Below are 7,610 nucleotides of genomic sequence, written 5' to 3' on the forward strand. Positions count from 1 at the left end.
ATTTTTACCATTCAGGAATATATTATGTAATCAGTTACTGCCTGTAATTGGTATTATTATCAATTGCTTGATGATGATGGCTCGTGCTTATCCAATAGTCTTTGTATCGAGCACCTTGCTGACTGCTTTGCATGCCTTATCTCGTGTAATTCTCACGTCAGCCCTACGAAGGTTACAGTCTTTCCCTCACCTGTTCGATCTTGGCTACAGTTCTTCTGGGGCTGTCAGAACTGCTGGGGCTTGCTTGTTTGTGGTAGTACACAATTTTAATCTCTAGTAAAATGAAATACTATAATCTATAACAGTTCTTCCTGTGTATACAACTTAGAGGCCAATTGGGGGAAACTATATTTCATAAAAATTCACATTCATTGCAAAAATTAAACAAATTGTAAAATACAGATGAGTAAATGAAGAAAGTTTTCTGTAATCTCTCAAGTGGAAAGAACCAGCATGAGTCATCAATGTCCTAGTCTTTATTCCCTCCTCATTTCTCTTCCTTCTCTCCCTTTTTCAACCCCCTCCTCCCTATTTAAAAAATAGATATTGCCGAATTGCCTTTGAAGAAAACTATCAGTTCACATTTCAACAATTCTGTGTGAGAGTACCCACTTTCCCACATTGTTACCCTTCTTTTAAGTCCCTGCCAACCTGGCAAGAAAAGTTACTGCACTGTTTTAACTGATTTTAAAAAGTTACTAGTGTTTCTTAACCATGGTTTCATACCTACCATGTTTGATGCAGTTAAATGTAAAATCTATCTCACATTCAGAGACAGAGAAGGAGTAGAGCACCAGCTGGTCGACCAAGATCACATAAGCTCGGGAAATTCTTGGTGACTCTAGGCAGTATTCTACATATAGACCAAAGTCAAAATGTGTGTCACTGAGGAAAGATTCTGGGAACCACTGTTCTGCTGTACATGGCAAGGAGTTGGGGAAGGAAGGACAAACCGGAACCAGTATTGGAGTTACCTAAGTTAACGAGACAGGATTCAGGGCCTGGCCTGGTGCTCCAGGGGGTGGTAAGTCAGGGAGAGAAACAGTGATGAAGAGGGTGGCTCTGGGCTCTGGCCATCCCCTCTTTCTGGCTTATTTTCCTTTAGGTAAGTATAATTACCACTTGGTTTCTCAGTTTCGCTATCCATGGAGTAAGGATAACAATAGCACCTCTTATTGAGTTGTGAAGATTGCTGAGGTATAGTAGGTGTAAAGCTCTTTTTAGTACAGTGCTTGGCACATAAAAGTTACTAGTAAGACTGGATGCTTATACATTTTTTGGCCTTTCGTATTGTTTGTTATATTTTTTGTCAGTTTTTCCATTGGTGGTTGAATTTTTCTTTTTGACTTAAATGTACATTTAATCGAGGATTTTGTATTTATCCCAAGTTTCCATTTGTGTTTGGATTCTTTGTTTTAATTTTAAACTTACTTTTATTTTAAAATTTATTGACCAGATCTGTCATTCTTTTTCTTTATGGTTTCCGCCTTTGTTACGTCTAAAAAATGCTGTGCATGAAGTTTATATATATTCACCAATATGTTATCACCATGCTTCTATTTTTAAATGCAAATCTCTAATTCTTCAGAGTCTGTTGGTATCAGATAGGGAATCAATTTTTCTGAAATGATTTGTTGCATTAACACTGCTTGTAGAATTATACACAATATTTCCTTTTAATGTGAATTCTTTTGCATACTTGAATCTGTTTTTCGATTTTTCTCTTTTTTCCCCTTCAGTATTTCTATGTTTATGTTTTAAATTTAAAGTATTATATCTTTATTTGTCCATTTTATTAGCTGGCTTTGTAGGTCATTTCCTCCTCCCTAAATTATTACTCCAAAAGCATATTCTTTTCCCTGTGAACCCTAAAACAATTTTTGAAGAAAACTGTTATGGAGCCTGGTGGACTCTCTGAGTTGATAAGACAGAGCTCAGAGTCCAGAGGGAACCAAGGCAGTGAGAATTCATAGGACAGAATACCAAAAAAAAAGAGAGCTGCCTTAGAGACAACCCTGGAGACCTACAGAGGGTCTCCATCAAGTACTCAGCAAAGTACTGACGTTTATGTAGGTTAACTACTAAGGTGGGAAAGAACAATCCAGAAGGATTAGAAGAACAGTGCCTGGTGCTCACACAGAGCCAGTTACACTGCCTGTTCCACCAATTGGGCTGGGAAAACCCATAATTTGTGGGATTTTGGATAGAGTACTCAGAGGTACTCAGTTGTGGGGAATAAGTAGTCCTAGACTGAGCACCTAACAAGTCTTAAAAGCAAGACCCAAAAAAGATCGAACTGTTTCTAAGTACATACAGAGGAAGAGAGGTAAAGATGACGTCAAATTTCTGATGGGAAACAATGCAAGGGAGAAGACAGTGATGACAACATCTCTAAAATACTAAAAAGATTTAAAAGCATGTCAACCTATATTTCTATACCCAGCAAAAATATCTTTTAAATACCAAAGGCAAAATAACATTTTCAGACATATAAAAGCTGAAAGAAATGCTTGTCGGATACTCACAAGAAATGTTAAAGGAAATCCTCCAAGCAGAAGGAAATGATAACAGGTAGAAGTATGGATATACACAAGAGTGAAAATCACTGGAAATGGTAACTACATGTTAGTTACATACACTAAATGTAAACATACATATATATATATACACACACACACATATTATGTAAATCTCTTTAAAATCTTTTTAAAAATCATGGACAGCTTAAACAAAAATCATAACATTGTAATGTGGGCATACTAACCATGTGATCATAGTGGTCCTTATGAGACAGAGCAGATCTTAGGGACAGAAGGTGACATGACAATGAGAGAAAAGCTGGGATAAAGCCAGACAGTGGAGTGAGGGGAGGAAAGGGCCACAAGGCAAGGAGTGCAGGCGGCCTCTAGAAGCTGGAAAAGGCAAGGAACAGGCTCTCGCCTGAAGCCTCTAGAAGGAGATAGACCTGCTAACACCTTGATTTTAGAATTCAGCCTTCAAAACTCTAAGAGAATAAATTTGTGTTTTAAGCCACTAGTCATAGTAATTTGCTACAGCAGCAACAGGAAACTACTAGAGGGTACAAGGTTTTAATTGGGGGCTGATCACATAGGCACCCTCTGCTGAGCACATTCCAGACTCCCAGAAGCAAAGCAGGTGTCCAGCATAAATCACATGAACTTAAGTCCATTCATGGAATTTCTATTCTATTCCGCTTATATGTCTATTTTTATACCAATATAATGGTTTAAAGAGTATGTTTTAATAACTGCTTAGTCACACCTCATAACTTTTTTTTCACTATTTTCCCAGCTTTGCTACATGTTTATTTTTCCATACGAACATTCATGTCAGCTTTTCTGACTCTATAAAAAGTTGCTGATATTTTTAAGTTGCATTTGTGTTAAATTAATGTTAACTTAAAACCGACATCTTTATGATAATGAGTTCTATCCGAGCACAAGGAATGTGTTTTCACCATTCAACTCTACTTCTCTGCCGTCATGTTTCTTGTACTTGTATATTTAAGAGTTTTAGTTTTAAGAGATATTAGGGATACAAATGAAATATCTTATGCCTTTTTACTTTATTGATTTCTGCTGTTTGTATTACAGAAATGATCTATTAAGGATTTTCTTAACACCTTAAAAATATTTTAAACAAACTGTAACCTGTACTTTAAAAAATGTGTTATGTAGCTTGTTTATCATATGTAATATTTAGAGGTAGTTTATTTTAATTTCAGATACAATCCAAATGTTAATTTTAATAGATTACTTCACAGAATTGATGATTTGAGAATTTTCAGCCCATTGCATCTGATGAGCTTTAGAAACTTCTCAAGTTTGTGAAGTCAGTTTATTGCTATAGATGTAATTTTAGGCAGGTGTCAACCTACCTTATATTTCAATATTTTTTTCCCTTTTAAAAGCATATAATATCTCTCCCGTCCTCTTATCACATTTACTTTCTTGTGTGCTTTGTCACTTTTTATCAATGGGAGCAGCTGGTCGGTTACTCCTTGTGTGTATGCTTTTCCTATCAGGCCTTCAGCAGTGTCATCTCCCACATGTCACCAATTTCAGTGCTCTTTGACAAGTGTCAGTGTCATAGATGCACGATTTCCTCCATGACCTTTTACCCATGGGAAGGGTTATGTGTACTTAATATTGTTAAAATAATTTATGTAAAAAGCTCTGAGTGATTTCACTTTCCCTTTCACAGCTGTCTCTCTGTATTTGACTCCCATCTTTCTCATAAGTCTAATAAGTATTTTTGGAATTCTAAAATAGTTGTTTAATACAGAATTTCTTCATACTTTTTAAGCCAAAAGTCAATGTGCAAAATGAGTAGTAATGCAGAATGGTAATGTAGAATTTAATCACCCCCGCCCACATTAAACACAAAACAAACCAAATTTTTATAAGTGCAAGCACAGTTGAAGGTCAGTAGGGCCAGTTTTTAGGCCACAGGGTCAAGCCAGTGACATTTGTTTTTGAAGCCTCCTACTTTGCTGCCCCTGGCACACCCCCAGGTAAAAGTGCGTCAAATATGCCCAGCATGGCAGACCACTAAGAAGTTGGCCAGAGCACTTAGCACTTTGTCCCTTTTGCAGGAGGCCTGGGGTTGTCACCTTTCTCCAGCCACAGTTCTGGGATCTAGACCTTGATTGGCTGAGCACATGTTTTTCTACCTGGCTGGTCTCTGCCTGGGGTCTAGTGCCTGGTAAATAGATAAGGTCAAGGCTTTGCAGATGGATGACTTCTCTTCACATATTAGTTTATAATTTACTAGCCATGTGTGTCCTTGGGACAAATTATTTAATTGTGGACTTTCTTAGCTGTAAAATGGGCATACACATGCTTAATAGCATTCTTCAGCACTTTACACAGGTGCCAAATGTTAGTTTTTGATATATTCAGGGTAGACTTCCTTTAAAAATGTTTTTCCTTTCTGTGCTATTTCCTTTGGCCTGTGCCTGTTTAAATCTTCCCACCTCTTTCACCCAGGAAAAGAAACTCTGGAGCTTTGATCTGTTGGAGCAGCCCTAAAAACCTCCTGTTCCCTCCTGAGCAGTAGCTTGGGGGCAGGGGAAGCTTAGGGACATACCCCAAAGAGGTGTCATTCCTTTAAGGGGTTGCATTTTGTTTTAATAATGTACGCACATTTTGCATCCCATTTCATGCTGATTTCAATAGAAAGCCAAGCACAGTGGTTCCTCCTAGTTCACAGCGCACATTCCTAGAAATCTTTCTCCATTGGCTACAGCAGCCCTGTTTGAGTACTTTTAAGCAGGGAGGGTGGAGTGGAGTGATGTTAGATCTTGGTTGGCAGAGGTAGACTAACATGCACCCTGTGCAGCAGCTGTGCATCAAATGCAGGCACAGAGGAAAAGTCGGAGACGTGGACCGTTTTGCATTACTTAAAATGGCACCTCTTACTCTACCCCGACATGAGCCCTCCTGAAGACTTCCCCATTGTAAGCTTTTGAATCAATGAGTAAACAGTTTTTAATTATAGGTAATTTGTTAATTACCTATTAAAATTCCTTATTTTCATGTGGTCTTTATACTCTGTTTTTTTCTTTTCTTTTCTGCCAATTTTCTGTAGCCAGGGAATTTAAATAAATGGAACCCTCTTAAACCATCCATTCTGTAATCACACATGAATAAATTTACACTCTGTAAGTGCTTTAAGTTACACTTCCTGTTCTCTATCAGCGTGCATCTCTCATGCAATCAGTATTTATAGAGCACACTGCTGGGCTCGGAACAAGTTTATGAGCAAGACATGGTCATTAGCTTCCAAGAATGTCTTGTTAGAGAGACAGGCATAAACAAATAATTACAACGTTAAAGGTTACAGATGCAGATCAAGGTTGTGTGTGGCTGTCTAGGTTGTGTGTGCCACAGGAGGGGCTGGGGTTGACTGCATCAGTGAACTCGTTTGGGTCAGCTTCTGTAAGGGAGAGACCAGCACTGTGAGGATGCCAGCTCTGCATCCATAGCACCTGGGTCCACAGCGAGTCAGAACACTGCTCTGTATCCCACCCACCCCTGCCAGTGTCCCATGAGCATACCCCTTTCTTTTGCTTCAAATGAGGGATGGCTGTGGCTGTATTCAGACCTATGAGCACTCTTAGAAAAAGTTTACAGATATGTAAAAACATTAGAAAAGGGTTCTCTCTTTTAAAAGTAAAATATCAGGTAGTTTAAGTAAAATTGCCCTGTCCAGACCGTATTCACACCCCCAGAAAGACTCGTCAGCTGGATGCCGGACACCGCACAAGGTCACACAGTCTGATGTGTTGCAGTGAGCAGAGAACAGATCAGTTCTTGAGACCAACATGTCGAGGGTGTGCACTGTCAGCCCTGGTAATCAGATAGTTTGACATAGGTACCTGTGACGAATTTTATGACAAAGGAAAAATGCCCTTGTCAAGTTAATGACAGTTTAAATTAAAAATTAAATTTGATAATCTCACATGTAAAGTATTTTTATAATTTGTAATTTTCCTTTTGATTAATTTTTTTCTTTGGGTTCTGCACACCCTTCTTTTACTGACTTATCTTGGTATTACTGTTCTCTCTCTTCCAAGTGTTGAGATGTAGGTGGGAGTGCCACCCTGGGAAACTGTGCCAATGCCATCCACTTCTGCCTTTATGTGAGTTTTAGGATCGTGTTTGCACCTTTTCTCCACAGGCAGACTGAAGAAAGGTAGAAGCTAGCTTTAGAAGTTAGGCTGTCAAGGAGTAGGCTGAATTCACTGGAGAAGTTCTTCAGATTTCTAGAAGCAGTAATTTCCATTATACTAGGGAATTTTTAAACAGTCCATGCAATTTGTGAGATCAGATGAATTGGTGCCCAGTCATAGGGCTTGTCACACCATCCAGATTGATCATTCCTGGTGTCCGCTAGCTGCTGAGCTAAGTGGCCCCATAAGTGGCACTGACAGTAGGTCCTTAGTGATTGGTGGCTTTTAGGTGCCAGCAGTGCCTGGTTTATCCTGAAATGTATGCATGTTTTATATGCTGGAGTTTGGAGACCATGAGTTGCTGTTTTCTCAGACTTTCCACATAGTAGTTAATGGTCTATATTTAACAATTTTACTCTTTGATAATGTCTTCCTATTTTAGAGACGTACTTCCTTTCCCAGGATTTGTTGGGATCAAATACTAGTAGCGCATGCAGGTTGCCTTTGACATGCTAAACACAGGGCTGCACGTTCAGTAGATGATGTTAGATGTTTTACTCTGGTTAGTGTGTTGTGATGTGTGTTTCTGCTGGGAAGTGAATCAAATAAGGAGAACAATTCGATTGCAGCAGGACTTAGGGATATTGTGTCTTCAGTATGCACATGACAAGCTCCAGTCCTAGTTACATGTGATTTTCACTTCCCTCAGCAGCATTTATTTGACTATTTTAAGGAAATTATGGAAAATACTGATTTCTTCCCTAACTGTATTCCTCTGTGATTTTACAATAGGATTGAATTTACTCTAAAGGGGAGGTGTGTGACTTGTATACCAATTTCAGTAATAGGAAATGAGCAAAATTGCAAGGAAATAGAGGTCAGAGATCAGCCTTGAATATATATCCAGAATAAAAGT

This window comes from Pteropus alecto, unplaced genomic scaffold (assembly GCF_000325575.1).
Source record: "Pteropus alecto unplaced genomic scaffold, ASM32557v1 scaffold223, whole genome shotgun sequence".
NCBI lineage: Eukaryota > Metazoa > Chordata > Mammalia > Chiroptera > Pteropodidae > Pteropus > Pteropus alecto.